Source organism: Macrobrachium nipponense, chromosome 47 (genome assembly GCF_015104395.2).
Source record: "Macrobrachium nipponense isolate FS-2020 chromosome 47, ASM1510439v2, whole genome shotgun sequence".
Lineage (NCBI taxonomy): Eukaryota > Metazoa > Arthropoda > Malacostraca > Decapoda > Palaemonidae > Macrobrachium > Macrobrachium nipponense.
In genome coordinates, this window is record NC_087222.1 from 1,964,241 (window position 1) to 1,981,020 (window position 16,780).

General features: G+C 38.2%; 1 protein-coding gene across 3 annotated transcripts in view; it reads right to left on the reverse strand.

The window, feature by feature from the left end:
* LOC135204664 (gastrula zinc finger protein XlCGF17.1-like) overlaps nucleotides 1-16,780 on the reverse strand; it is a 70,983-nt gene that overhangs the window by 27,169 nt on the left and 27,034 nt on the right. The window lies entirely within an intron of this gene.

Below are 16,780 nucleotides of genomic sequence, written 5' to 3' on the forward strand. Positions count from 1 at the left end.
TCTGACAGGTAAGTTGAATGTATAAAAACACTCTTTTACTCTTGATATACTCTACATATTGCATTCAGGACTTTGTGTAGTATTTTGTACTAATTGTGTACTTTTACATTCCAGAACCACCATTTTTTGGATGAAAACAACTCCAGATTGTACATAAAACATCAGGAAACTACATGCAATGTACCCAAAGGATTACAAGAAAGGTTTTTACAAATATTTTTATTATTTTAATACATTTTTCCGACGTCGTTCCGGTTTACGACGATTTTCGGCTTAATGTTTACCATTCCTTTGAAGGGAGCAATCTGCACCTCATTTATACTTGGGAAACTTGGTATTGCCTGGAGATATTTTCTCAGGTTTTTCTTTATGTCATGTTGCCCCTACCACCACAGGTATTATTTCTATTTCCTTCAGTTCCCATGTGCTTTTCAGGTCTTGGTATTTTGCTATGTATTTTATGCCTTTCAGCTCTAATATCAGAGTCAATGGGTACTGTCACATCTTCCTCCTTGTTCCAAACCGCTACTATTAAGAGTTCTCACGTGTATTTTGAGATTATTGGAGTGAGAAAAACTACTTGGACATACAGGGAAAGTGAATGGTTTCCCTCCAGTAGGAATTCTCATGCAAGAGTTGTGATGATTTAAGTGTGTAAAAGTAGTCTGGCATTCAGTGCAAGAAAATCGGTTTCTCTCCAGCATGGATTCTGAGGTGAATTCCGAAATGACTCAAGTGAGAAAAAGTAATCTGACATTCTGCACAAACTATAGACTTCCCCACCATGTTGGTGTTCTGTTAAAAAAAAATATATAAGTTTTAATAATTACCTTCATCAATATTACAAAATTATTGCTCATGAAATACTTTTCTGCAAGACGTAAGTAACGTGAAAATCATCAGCAATTGCAGTAGAAAGTGGTATATATTTTCTTCTCTAGTACTCTTCTTTCCACATTCCACATCAAAATCTGGATGATCTGGTCTTCTTCACTCTTTATAGACTGGCATGTATATTTCATATGAACTTAACCCTTAAACGCCGAAGCGGTAAATAAAAAAATGACTCCTGTATGCCGGAGGGGTTTGAGAGTGAGCGCGTAAGCGGAAAAAATATTTTTTTCAAAAAATCACAGCGCGCTTAGTTTTCAAGATTAAGAGTTCATTTTTGGCTCCTTTTTTTGTCATTGCTTGAAGTTTAGTATGCAACCATCAGAAATGAAAAAAAATTATCATTATCATATATAAATAATGCGATATATGATAGCGCAAAAACGAAATTTCATATATAATTGTATTCAAATCGTGCTGTGCGCCAACGGTTAGAGGGTAACAAGTTACTTTTTTTTCGTTGTAATGTTGCACTAAATTGCAAATCATTTTGATATATAACACAATTGTAAAACGATAAAAGCAAACACAGAGAAAATATATCACAAAATGATGCATGAATTCGTAGCGCACGGAAAAAATATTTTTTTCAAAAAATCACAGCGCGCTTAGTTTTCAAGATTAAGAGTTAATTTTTGGCTCCTTTTTTTGTCATTGCTTGAAGTTTAGTATGCAACCATCAGAAATGAAAAAATTATCATTATCATTATATAATAATGCGATATATTGATGGCGCAAAACGAAATTTCATATATAATTGTATTCAAATCGTGCTGTGCGCCAAACGGTTAGAGGTAACAAGTTACTTTTTTTTCGTTGTAATGTGCACTAAATTGCAATCATTTTGATATATAACACATTGTAAAACGATAAAAGCAACACAGAGAAAATATTATCACAAAATGAATGCATGAATTCGTAGCGCGCGGATGTAAAAAAAATAATTTTTTTAATTCACCATAAATCGAAATATTGTTATAGAGACTTGCAATTTGTTTCAAAATGAAGGAAAATGATTGAATATTATGATACTGTAAGAGTTTTAGCTTACAAATGCAGTTTTTCGACCATTTCGAACGAGTTAAAGTTGACCGATGTCGAATTTTTGTTTAAAATTTTTTTTTTATATGCAAATATAAAAAAATGAGAATGCTACAACCTTCCAATAATTTTTGTTATATTGTGCATGTTTTCATATATAAAACTCTAAAAAAGCGTAATATGAAAAGGCTCAAATATTAGGAGAATGTGACCTACGTGTTTCCGAGATTTTCGGCCGAGAATCGGCGCGCGGACGGAATAAAAATATTTTTTTCAAATATTGCCCACCATAAATCGAGATAATTGGTTTTCTAGAGACTTGCAAATATGTTTTAAATTGAAGATAAATGGCTTGAATATTATAGACTAATAAGATTTTTAAAATGTTATAAAATGCGTTTTTTGTGACCTTTTTGTTCGGTGAGTCAAGTTGACCAATCGATAGTTTTTTCGTACTTATCGTACCTTTTATATGCAAATATTTCAAAAAATGGAAGAAATGCTACAACCTTCCGTAATTTTTTGTTATATTGTGCATGTTTTTGCGCACATTTTCCATATATAAACCTTTAAAAAAAGCGTATTATGAAAAGGCTCCAAATATTAGGAGAATGGTGACCTACGCGTTTCCGATGATTTTCGGCCAGAGAATCGGGCTCGCTGGAGGGGAAAGGGGGGGGAAAAAAAAATAAAAAAATTTTTTTTATTTTTTCAAATTAGTTCAACCATAAATCGAGATATTGTTCTAGAGACTTGCAATTTGTTTTAAAATGAAGATAAATGATTGAATATTACTAGACTAAGATTTTATGTATAAATGCGTTTTTTGACCTTTTCGTTGAGTCAAAGTTGACCAATCGTAGTTTTTTTTCGTACTTATCGTACTTTATATGCAAATATTTCGAAAATGAGAAATGCTACAACCTCCAAATATTTTTTGTTACATATTGTGCATGTTTTTGCGCACATTTCCATATATAAACCTTTAAAAAAGCGTAATATGAAAATGCTCAAATAGGAGATGTGACCTACGCGTTTCAGAGATTTTCGGCCGAGAATCGTTTGCGCGGAGGGGAAAAAATATTTTTTTGTTTTTTTCAAAAAATTCACCATAAATCGAGATATTGTTCTAGAGACTTGCAATGAATGTTTTTAAAAATTGAAGATAAAATGATTGAATATTACTTAGCACTGTAAAGATTTTTTTTATGTTATAAATGCGTTTTTTGACCTTTTTGGTTGAGTTCCAAAAGTTGATCCGATCGTAGTTTTTTTCGTTACCTTATCGTACTTTATATGCAAATATTTCAAAAATGAGAAAATGCTACAACCTTCCAATTTTTTTTATTTTTTGTTTAATATTGTGCATGTTTTTTGCGCACCATTTCCATAATATAAACCCTTTTAAAAAAAAAGCGTACTTAATGAAAAGGGCTCAAATTAATTAGGAGAATGTGACCTACGCGTTTCGGGACGATTTTCGGCCGGAAGAATCGTCGCGGCGGAAGGGGAAAAAAATATTTTTTTCAAAAATTCACCATAAATCGAGATATTGTTTCTAGAGACTTGCAATATGTTTTAAAAAATGAAGATAAATGATTGATATTACTAGACTGTAAGATTTTTTATGTTATAAATGCGTTTTTTGACCTTTTCGGTTGAGTCAAAGTTGACCGATTCCTAGTTTTTTTTTGTACTTATCGTACTTTATATGCAAATATTTCGGAAAATGAGAAATGCTACAACCTTCCAATATTTTTTGTTATATTTTGCATGTTTTTGACACATTTCCATATATAAACCTTTAAAAAAAGCGTAATATGAAAAGCCTCAAATATTAGGAGAAATGTGACCTTACCGCGGTTTCCGAGATTTTCGGCCGAGAATCGGCGCGCGGAGGGAGAACATTTTTTTTTTTTCAAATCACCATAAATCGAGATATTGTTCTAGAGACTTGCAATTTGTTTTAAAATGAAGATAAATGATTGATATTACTAGACTGTAAGATTTTATGTTATAAATGCTTTTTTGACCTTTTCGGTCGAGTCAAAGTTGACCGATCGTAGTTTTTTTCGTACTTATCGTACTTTATATGCAAATATTTTAAAAATGAGAAATGCTACAACCTTCAATATTTTTTGTTATATTGTGCATGTTTTTGCACACATTTCCATATATAAAACTATAAAATAAGCGTAATATGAAAAGGCACAAAATATTAGGAGAATGTGACCTACGCGTTTTGGAGATTTTTCGGCCGAGAATCGTCGCGCGGAGGGAATAAAAATATTTTTTTCAAATATTCACCATAAATCGCGATATTGTTCTAGAGACTTGCAATTTGTTTTAAAATGAAGGTAAATGATTGAATATTACTAGACTGTAAGTAATTTGCTTACCCCCAAAAAAAAATATTTATAATATATATATAATATATATATATATATATATATATATGATATATATATATATATATATATATAATATATATATAATATGTATATACGTAAAATATATATATTACATTCTTCGATTCTGGTACCAAGACATAAATAAAAGGAATGCAGGTGACACTTCTCTTTTCGCATACAATGAAATGTCTTATTATTATTTTATCATGCACACATTCAGATATATAAAAAATTGTAATAAATATAAAACTAAATATAAAATAAATGCAGAATACTCACTCGTAATCCTGACTCTTCGTTCTATTCTTGTTTTCTCCCTCCTCCATTGAAGAGTCTTGCATTTTTCTTTCCACTCGACATGACGAGGTACAGGTGGAGGAGGGAGACGCGCGCCCTTACTGCTGATGGACCCGGCGGCCCCCGCCCCCCGTGCGCCCTCCGCTGTCGGTTTAGGGGGCGCGCTCCAAATACATGACCTTAGTGTGGTACTTTCGGTCACACTCCCCTATCCTGCAAAGAGCAACTTTGCAGAGACGACAGAAGAACCGGGTGTCTCTCCTTCTGCCATTCATATGGCACACCCGGCACCGTTTCTGCCTTCGCCCTTCTAAGGCCTCCAGTATGTGTTCCCCTGGCTGCAGCCGACACGCAGGGTCCACTACCCAACGAGAAGCGGTGATGGCGGGGCCGGCAGCAAGACGGGGCGTCGTCAGCAGGGGCGGCGGCAGCAGGGGCATTGTCAGCAGGGGCGGCGGCGCAGCAGGGGCGGCGGCAGGGCGGTCGAGGTCGACGAAGTTGGCCCTCCTATCTGCCCTTTCCTCTAGGGGCATATCTGCAGCTCGGGGCAGGGGGTCAGTTATGGAAGGCCACTCATCGGGATCGAAGTTTGATGAGGGCATTCCCGCTACCTCTAGGGAACTGTATGTGGGTCAACCTCGGAAGATTGTCACCGCGGTACCCACAGTACAGTATGTAGGCATTTTGGAGGGCCAACTGAAGGATGTATTTTGAGGAGCTTCTGTGTCCACCTTCTGGTTCTCCTGGCGAAGGGATAGTACTGGATGAGCTGATCAAAGAGATCAACTCCTCCCATGTGCCTGTTGTAGTGCCCAATGACAGTAGGCCGCTCGGTACGAAACTCCTCAAACACAACTCGGCCCTGTCGACGTGTCTTCTTCCGCTGTACGATCTCTTCTTGGATGGGTTCATGACTCCTTGTAAATCATGGGGACGAGTCGGACACCCTTCCAACAGATGACGAAGACAGCGCCCTTCCGCCGCCACTCTGTCTCTCCTCTTGCCAGGTGTTTGTGGATGACTTAGCGAACCTCTTGAGGACATTCGGGGCCCCACGCACCAACCGAAGGGTACCACTGACGTGAACACCTTGCTTCATACAGTTCCTGGGCCAGGGATACCGAGTTATAATAATTATCCATAAACAGGTGATATCCCTGGTTACGGAAACGTCCCACAAGGTTGAATACAGTGTCACGCAGCGTGGAGAAGACCCCGGTATACACTGAAAGTCCACAACGTATCCAGTGTTGGCCTCGGTAATGAGAAAGAATTTCACACCATATTTCTTTGGCTTCTTGGGGTTATACACTTTTTATACTAAGACGTCCTTTGTAAGGCATCATCCCCTCATCCAAAGACAGGTTCTTTCCAGGAAATCACGAGATTACTACACCGCTCACGGATATAATCCAACACTGTACGCACTAAAATGAGGCGATCCCTGTTATTCCGGGTATGGCCCTTCGGTTGAAAGCGTTGAAGTACCTGTCCATCGCCAGGAAATTATCACGGGACATAACGCCAGGCACATTTGGCATACATAAAAAATAATTTCTCCTCCAATATTGCCTGAGACGTCGACAGCAGGTGTCATACCAAAATAAATGTGGAGCCCCAAAAAATGTGCCATGTCAATGAGGTTGCAACCCCGCCAGTAATACGACAAGGTCGTCCTCAGCTCATACCGGCAGTACCGAGCGTAGTCCACCGTCTTGTGTACCAGGTATTCCAGCAATTCCCCGCGTCAGGAAAAGCTGGATGAACCCCAAAACAGTCAGGGTACTGGTACGGTCATCCCAGGGGTTGTTGCCATGAAGGGGTGCATGTTAGGAGGGGTGGGGTCCTCCGTCCACCCTGTCACTCTCCGACGACCGACCTTCACCTTGGCTGGTGCGACGAGCCGACCTTCTACGTGCCCGTGCGCGTACGGGTGTGGCACGATGCACACTACCCACGTTGGCCCATCACCCTCACTTAGGCCCTCACTTTCTGATCGTCCTCTGCGATTAAACTTGAGCCCGTATCCCCACCCTCCCCCTCCTCCTTCCCCCTAACTACTCAGATTCCCCCTCGTAAGCACTGAACCCACTGAATTCGAGCTCGCTTTTGGGATATGAGCCTCGAACGGACATTGGGGGCAAATATTCATCCTCACTTTCATCGGGACCGATGTCCTCATCACTCTATGACCATCCGCCATCAAAATGAGGACTTGCGACATGTTCCCGATCAAGCTCCGAAAGATACTCATCTATGTCCCTTGGTTGGAGGCCTCCCAAATGCCTACGAATGCCCCTAAGGACGCCCACATGCTTCCTAGGGGTAACCAAAGGCATACGATGTGTTCCTGAAACACTTTCAGCCACACGTGGCCGCACAGAACGGCCTTGAGGCGCGGGGTCATGCTGGGTGCTTGGCCCCTCGCCAGCATCCAGGTCCAAAACTCGCCTTACACGATCCCTTCCGACGGGTAAAACGCGCCTTTCACGGTTCACACGTCGTTGAGACATATCTATGAATGTCCTGTAGCAATACAAATGCTCAAAGTCTCGCACAAGTCCAGAAAAACACGCTTTTCACGAAAGATCGCTCTCGGATGGTGCGCTACTCATGCTGGCTGGAGCAAGAAGAAGGGATATCGCGCATGCGCACCTGGGTCACGCTTCAAAACAAAACAAGGCCTTGATCCGTGAACTCCCAGCATCCCCCAAGGCGCGTGATTCAAAAGTTTTAGGCTGGTAGGCCTATAAGTATTTTTCCGCGAATTTAAAAAAAAACTTTCGTACGTCGACGTAAAATACGCCCAGTCGGCACCCGACAGACAATTTATCTCGACGTAAAATACGTCCAGTCGGCGTTTAAGGGTTAACCTCAATCAATATATTCTGGCTCCCCATCGACTTATATGGAAGAATCTACTAATAAAGAGCCATCAACTGTGATTTTGGTATGTTCATCACTATATTGCCCTTTTATTGTTTGATCGAAGGTAAAACTGATTTTTTAGCTTCCATTCTCAATAAATGTTAAATATGCAGCTTTGAAACAATCAGTTTCATGTCAATGAATATGCAGTTTCATCCACGAAAAGTTCTCAACATGAACCAACTAAGTACTGCCAAACAATTTTCATTCCTGTTATCACAAAATCTACATCTCACAGAATGGTAGGTTGCACTCTGGTCTTTTATAAGTTCAACATAATCCTAGCTCCTTTTCAGCCTGTTTTCAATGATACTGTGTATCAAATATTCATATACAAAAAAAGAACTCCTCAACCAAAATAGAATCAATCTGGCACAAACTAAAACATAATCATATTAGTTAAAAACCAAAATATTTCACGAGGCCAACAACACTTAGCAACAAATTAATAATAATAATAATAAGAGGCATGATTCAGTGGCAAAAGACCTCCACTGAAGCCTGTGCAAGAAACACCAGCTACCTTGCAGTAATAAGTGGTGCGAGCACCAACCCAAAGGAGTAATAGAAAATGATCAGGCAAAGATCCTCTGGGACTATGGTATCAGAACAGATAGGGTGATACGTGCAAAAAGACCAGACGTGACCTTGATTGACAAAGTCAAGGGGAAAGTATAACTCATTGATGTTAGCAATAACCATGGGACACCAGATTTGAAGAAAAAGAAAGGGAGAAAATCGTTAAGTGTCAAGACCTTAAAATAGAAATAAGGATATACTAGGATATGCCAGTAGAAATTTTAGCCATAATCATTGGAACACTAGGCACAATTCCAAGATCCCTGAAAAGGAATCTGGAAAAACTAGAGGCTGAAGTAGCTAACTCCAGGACTAATGCAAAAGTGTGTGCTCCAGGAAACAGTGCACATAGTAAGAAGAGTTATGGACTCTTAAGGAGGCAGGATGCAACCCGGAACCCCACACTATAAATACACCAAGTTGAATTGGAGGACTATATAAAAAATTAATAATAATAAATAAATTTTATTTTCAGCTCAAGGCCATAAACATGGAATATGCACAGAATAGAGAATAACATACACAATCTAGATACATGAGATAACATGATAAAAAATGAATAATCAACAATATCCACATAGTTGCTGAAGTAGTATTAAAGTAATTATAATAATGGTAATAATACTGAGAATAGTTTTAAAAAAACATCAAAAGTTATAATAAGTATTATAACTCTTGATGTTTTTTAAAACTAATCACTAATATTAGTGAACAGATTGTATATAATTAAAATCCAGCTAGAAACCTAGGTGGTTACAGCAAACAAAATATTCAGTCAATAATGCAAACTGTCACAGCAAACAAAATATTCAGTCAATAATGCAAACTGTCATATCTTACATTACAGTACTTTAATGTCAAATATTTTCAATATTTTATCTTTTTCTTCAACATAAAAAAATCCTGTATTACATTGGCAATATGAGGTATATAACAAAAATGCAGTAATTTGTGTTATTTGTATTTTTCCTAACATACAAACATGAAGGTCTTTACACAGATTTAGCTTTCAAACTTTCAAACAAGGTAGTTAGCTCCCAACGGTAGGGGTGGAAGCCCTATCCACTTGTAGGTCCGCACTCCACTTTGACTTTTTGCTCAAGTAACAGAATGAGAGGTGGCTGAGGTTTGCCATAAATGTAGGCTTGTATGTTAGGAAAAATGACATTTTCATGATCAAATAAAGTTTTATACATACTTATCAAATAATTACATAGCTATTAGTTTCAACTCATATGGCAGCTTAAATTAAAAATAATGTAGTAGTGCTTCTGACATTCAGTGCAGGTGACAAGCTGAATCCCACATTGACAAGAGGTGGGAAACATTGACATATTCTTTTTCAAAGCATTCATTCATGTAATGAATTCAAAATAGCAAAGTTGCTAGCACTGAATACAATGCTTGTCATTCCATGTTAGTTAAAAGAGCCTTGCAATAGAAACTGCCACTGGTTGGTGCTCAACTTGACCTGTAGTGGCATGGCAGTAAAGCTGTGGAGCTCCTCTACTTAAGTGGAAACTTTGCAGCAAAGGAGCTGTCCAATGGCTCATAGTATCAGGGGAGCTTTGCAGCGAAGGATGTAACCGATGGCTAGCAAGCTAGCAAAGCATCCATAAGTGCCCTTGACCTCAGCAAAGTTCCAATACAAACACAAACCATATAAGACTGTCACCTTCAATGAAATAAAATCACAACCCATCCACTGAGTGGTGGGTGCTCCAGACTTGCAAGGAACTTCAAAATTTTAACACTGTTTTCACCTTCTTCCAAAATAGTGAGAAGCGAAGATCGATTACACTTCCAGTAAGTCGACCGTAAAATATACATAGGGGCATATAGTGCCTGAAAGCTAATGAGATAGAAGCTGTTCTGAGGTCTTTAGCTTCCACTTAAAAGGAGGAAAATGTTCTCTTAAATCTGTCTCAAAAAATAAAGTCCATTAAGATAAACGACAAGACATTCTAAACAGAGGACGACACAAGCTCTTGCTATAACACCATAGGTTACGGATGGCCTTTGAACTTCTGGTCCATTTCAGGTAATACCTGAACATTCCAACTGGATAGAGAGGTCTGTATTCTTCCTCAGAGCTAGTGAGTGCCTCTGAGCGCTCAGAGCATGAGCTGGCGCCAGGAAAGCTGGGTGCTAGGCAAGGTAGGAGCTCTGGAACAGGCTCGTACTCTTGAAAGTAAAGGATGTCCATAAAGTTCTTAAGGGAGAAAGAAACAGATCCAGGTCTTGGATGGGTCCTCGTCCTTGGCTAAAGATCCAAGGGAAAATGAGCAAACCATGTCTCCTTCCTTGCTTGGACGTGTCAAGGACTTGAAAGGTCGTATGATAGGTAAGATTAAAGAACTAGGTCTCTATGCTTAAACATGAGTTAAGCAAAATTCAATACCGTTTGATGGTGGAATAAGAGATTCCGGATCTCCTCCGAAAAGGCGATAATTTGTAATTAGGTCATAGATGTCTCATAAGAAGAGATGCAATGCTTAGAAACAGTTTCAGAAAATCAACCCCTAAGTCTGGTAGATGAAGAAAGAAGATGGATTTCTACATCTTGCAATAGCTTCTGCCATACATCTTGAGTGAGTAACAGAAGTGTCATAGAGAGGTCGGAGCACACACAGGTCCCTAAACTGTGTGTCCAGCTGTGGGAGCTAACAACAAATAGGAAAAGTCCCAAGTGGTGTGGAACAGGTGTCTAGCGCTCAGGAATCGGCGCCGTGTGTAGGGAAATTGGCGACAGGAGTTCCAGGGTTAAGCACAGGTGTACAAGAATGGGCACCCATGGGAGCACTGGTTCTAGAGGGTTCATGGCACTTTCTTTCTTGCTGAAGCCGAAGTAAGGTCAATCAACAAAAAATGTACTGATGAGAAGGTATCGCTTTCCAAAGCCAGTCCAACCAAAGAGGGTTCAGACATTATGGCGTTTCCAGGTGCATTGGAATGCTCGGGACTGGAAGAAAACTGGACGAAGAGTTGTAAAACTCTTCTATGAAGTCTGTCCAACTTGACTAACATCTCGGTGAACAATGGAGTTAAGGGTAGGCTCATCCACTGCTCTTAGGAGGAGCTGGTGCCGAGTGCTCAGACACTCAGCCACTGCTAGACACTTGAATGATGCTGGACGCTTGCTTGGACACTGCTGGGCGCTCAGACTGCTTGGACACCGCTGGTCTATTTTGGGGCCAAATGCTGTGAACCCCCGTACTCGCAGATTTCTCTCTGGAACATACACCTCAATCATTCGCGGAGCCCCCTTACTCACGGATTTCTCTCCGACAATTAATCGCAGTATTTTTCTATGAGAAATATCCACATTCCTTTTTTTTTTATCAATTTCATCATAAAATGCAATTTATGTGAAAAACTACTTTAAAAAATTTAAAAAACCAAATACTATAAACATTGTGGCGGGTTTTCTCGAGTTTTAACTAACAAAATAGGCAATTTTAAGTGTTTTTTATAGTGGGTTTCAACTATCTGGGGGGGGGGGGGGAGGGGGGTGTCTGGTACCCATTCCCTGCAAATACTGGGAGAAGACTATACAGGCAGTCCCCGGGTTACGACGGTGTCGGCTTACGACGTTCCGAGGTTACGATACGCTTGTCAATAGACGTTATTTCCAGGGTTACGACGCATGTTCCAGGGTTAAGACGCCTACAAACACTCATCAGGAAGATGAAATATGACACCAAAAATGCAAAATAATCAATATTTGAAGGTTTTTTATGAAAAATGCCATAAGAATGCAGTTTACATAGTTTTCAATGCACCCAAAGCATTAAAAGTAAGGTTTTCTTAGGATTTTTGACGATGTTCCGGCTTACGACGCGTCTCAAGAACGGAAACCCCCGTCGTAACCCAGGGACCGCCTGTACTGGCATTCCACAACCAGAAGTTTGGGAGACAAAAAGCTCCAGCCAGTTCAAGAAGTTATAAGGTATGGACAATGCTTCTGCTCCCTGAGACATTTACCGGAGGAGGTGGGGAGAAGAATGATTAATCATTCTTTAAAGTGCCTCTTCAAAGGCCGAGATTCACATGGAAAATCTCCAACTACGCTTCTTACCTACACTGAAGTATCACTAGAGGACAACAAAAGCCCATCCCTATGGAAGTCTTTCCAATGGCTGTCCTTCAACACTTGCGAACAGCAGGCTTGACTGACGGGGCAACTATCCGGGGCTAAAACCCCTTAAGGGGGCCGGCCGGCGGCTAATGCCAGTTTTTTAACGACAGGACTTTGACATTCATACCACTTATTTGACTTGGGACATCTCCGAACAGCATATGATTTTCGCCTCTGACCTTCGGTTTTGTGACGCCATGGGAGGGCAATTTATCCCGAAAATAACCACTTTTCAAATTCTATCTCCTCCCTTGATATTTAATATTAAGACCTGGGATTACTACCATATATAAGACCTGATGTAGACCTCCAATCAAATGGAGTTTTTTTTTTTTCTAAAAGTCATTTTTTGACTAGATATGAATTTTTCAATATGGTAAAAAAATAAACCCTATAAATCACAAGAAAAAAATGTATAAAAAAAAGACGAAACAAAAATTGGAAAAAAGGGCTCTATTTGATTGTTCTATAATGTCTTTCTGAGTTATATACCAAATTCCAATGTTATAGCTTTAAAACTAAGTGAGGAGATAGACTTTGAAGGTCAATAAGTATAGTTTTGAGATACGGGCGTTCAAAGTTTTCCTTCATATTTCTATAAAGACAATGTTAATAAATAATGATTATTATGAATGTATATTTCTTTTTTGTGTGTATAAATAAACCAAAACTATTTTATTTATCATAATTTAATCATAAATGATGATCCCTTTGCTCATATATCGTAGCCTGGGGCACTGCTTGAGGCAAGATGGGGCAACTCCTTCCAACGTAACCCCCTCTCTCCCCTTCAATAACTCGGCTTATTACAGCGAATTTTCTTCTTCTTGTATGTTAGCGAGATGTTTTCCTGTATTTTCCTCTTTGGCATGATGACATTCTTGCCGAAACAAAGATAAACAAACATAAATGCAAAGAGAATGTCAGAGGTGAAACTTGAAGATGTACTCTCTTTTTACAAAGGCAATTTAATAAATCATGATTATTATGAATTTCATAGTCCATTTTGGGTATTAAAAAACCAAAACTATGTTATTTATCATAAATGAAGATCTCTTTGCTCAAAGGTCGTAGCCTTGGGCATAGTGTGACGTGTGCTGTCAGGCAGAAGGGGGCGTTTACTAAGCAACGCTCCCCTCTTTCCTCACTAACTACGCATATATTATGATATTCTGTATAATGCTTGGGCAATTTTTTCCCTTCGTCTGTATGTTAGCGAGATGTTTTCCTTGTCTTTTCCTCACTGGCATGATGAACTTCTTGCCGAAACATACATAAACATATGTGAAAGCAAGCGAAAGTCACGAGGTGAAACTTGAACGTGTAATCTACTTGAAGTCTATGTCGCACTGATTCATGGTTGAACCAGATACTCGCTTCTACAGATGCCATTTCTCACAATTTCTTTGCCAATAATTATCAAAATTTACGATAACAGAAGAAATATTGCATTTTCTTGTACGGAATGAATGTTTTAGGCTTATTGAGTTATGTTTACTAATTACCTTGTAACTACGAAAGTAAGAGAATTTTGACGAAATATTTTGTATACGTATTCTCAATTGCCATATGAAGCTCCATGATTTTTTCATGACTTTGCATTTTTCGCCCTATATCACCGTATATAGGGGTTCCGGGCCGGCCCCTTAAGACTTCCCACAGACTGACATTATGACTCCTCCCAGGTTTAAGGGAGTCTGACAGGGACTGGGTTATGAGGTATCAGGACAAAATCCCCCACACCCCGAGGACAAAATCCCTGTTGCCAGAATTTCCCGTTTTCTACCGTTTGCTTGTTTTTCTAACAAGGCAATATTTTTTTTTACTAACAGCCACATTAACCCTTAAACGCCGACTGGACGTATTTTGCGTCGACATTTTTTGTCTCTCGGGTGCCGACTGGACGTATTTTACGTCGACATACAAAAGTTTTTTTAAAAATTCGCGAAAAAATACTTTTAGGCCTACCAGCCGAAAACTCTTGAATCACGCGCCTTGGGGGATGATGGGAGTTCACGGATCAAGGTGTTGTTTTGTTTACAATCATTACGCAGGCGCGCAAGCGCGAATTTCTTTCTTGCCGCACTAAAAAGTATCTGTGACACATCTCAGAAATTATTGTCACTTTGACATAATTTTTTTACCATTTTAAATTAGCCGTTACATGGAGTATTATATATGAAAATGTGTGCATTTTTTATGTAGAATAAAACAAAAAAATACTCATGATTGTAGCTTTTATCAGTTTTGAGATATTTTTATATAAATAACGATAAGTGCCAAAATTTCAACCTTCGTCAACTTTGACTCACCGAAATGGTCAAAAAACGCAATTGTAAGCTAAAACTCTATAGTAATATTCAATCATTTACCTTAATTTTGCAACTAACTGGAAGTCTCTAGCACAATATTTCGATTAATGGTGAATTTATGAAAAAACTTTTTCCTTGTGTCCGCGCGGTAACTCTTCCGAAAAAAATCATACATGCGATGTGGTAATGTTTGCACCATTTTAAATTAGCCGTTACATAAAGTTTTATATATGAAAATGTGCTCAATTTCATGCACAATACAACTAAAAAACAACCCATGGTTGTAGCTTTATCAATTTTGAAATATTTTCATATAAAAAATGATAATGACAAATTTTTCAACCTTTGGTCAACTTTGACTGTACCGAAATGGTCAAAAAACGCAATTGTAAGCTAAAAATACGCTTATATTCTAGTAATATTCAAGCATTTACCTTCATTTTGCAACAAACTGGAAGTCTCTAGCACAATATTTTGATTTATGGTGAATTTATGAAAAAAATAACATTTTCTTTACGTCCGCGCGGTAACTCTTCCAAAAAAATCATACGTGAGATTGTGGTAATGTTTGCACCATTTTAAATTAGCCGTTACATAAAGTTTTATATATGAAAATGTGCGCAATTTCATGTATAATACAACAAAAAATAGTTGAAGGTTGTAGCTTTTCTCATTTTTAAAATATTTGCATATAAATCCCGATAAATAGAAAAAAAAAACCACGTTCGGTCAAATTTGACTACCGAAATGGTCGAAAAACAACGCAATTGTAAGATAAAACTCTTACAGTCTAGTAATATTCAGTCATTTATCTTCATTGTGAAACAAATTCGAAGTCTCTAGCACAATATTTAAATTTATGGTGAATTTTAAAAAAATCTTTCCTTCCCTCCGCGCGCGGATTCTCCGTCACAAATCTCCGAAATGCGAAAGTCCCATTCTCGGAATATTTGCTCCGTTTCATATTAGGCATTTCATAGAGTTTTATATATGAAAATGTGTGCAATTTCATGTAGAATAAAACTAAAATTATTTGAAAGTTGTAGCTTTTCTTATTTCCGTAATAATTGCATATAAAATAATAATATATATAAAAAAATTCGACATTCGGTCAACTTTAACTCGTCAGATATGGTCGAAAACTGCATTTGTAAGCTAATATTCTTACAGTATAGTAATATTCAATCATTTGTCTTCATTTTAAAAGAAATTGGAAGTCTCCAGAACAATATTTAGATTTATGGTTAATTTTTGAAAAAAATATTTGTTTACGTCAGCGCGTACCGAATTCATGCATTATTTTGTGATAATATTTTCTCTGTGTTGCTTTATCGTTTTACAATGTGTATATACCAAATGATTGCAATTTAGTGTACATTACAACGAAAAAAAAAACCCCCAGTAACTTGTTACCTTTAAAAGTTTTGCGCACGATTTAAATACAATTATATATGAAATTTCGTTTTTGCGCTATCATCTATCGCATTATTTATATGATAATGATAATTTTTTTCATTTCTGATGGTTGCATACTAAACTTCAGGCAATGACAAAAAAAGGAGCCAAAAATGAACTCTTAATCTTGAAAACTAAGCACGCTGGGATTTTTTAAATATTTTTTCCGCTTCCGCGCTCACTCTGAAACGTCTCCGGCACACGGGAGACATTTTTTTTTTTTACCGCTTCAGCGTTTAAGGGTTAACTAAATCATTTAGTTACATAGTTTACAAAGAGTTCATTACAAATCACTTTAGTACTTCCATCCATAGAAGATGAAGTTTGTGAAGAGCAATTAAAGGACAGGTGAAATTGCACCGTGAGGGATATATTTACGTTCAACAAAAAGAATTGGCAAACGGTGTGTATCATACGAATGTGAAAGAAGGCGATCTAAAGCATCATGTAAAGCAAAAGTCTAAGTGAGGCAAGGTGATGGTCCATCAAAAATGTAATTACACAGCCACACACACGCACCAGTATTTCAAGAAATAACCCTTAAACGCCGAGCCGGTATTTCCGAAAGTGTCTCCCGTATGCCGGCGGTGTTCGCGAGTGAGCGCTGAAGCTGGAAAAAATTAGAGCGAGATCTACTCAGACTTCTAGGGGCAGCTTTTCTAACCCTGTCTCTCTCTAGTTTCCTTAAGTAGGAATCTAGAGTCTTCCATTCTTCCTCAATCATATTC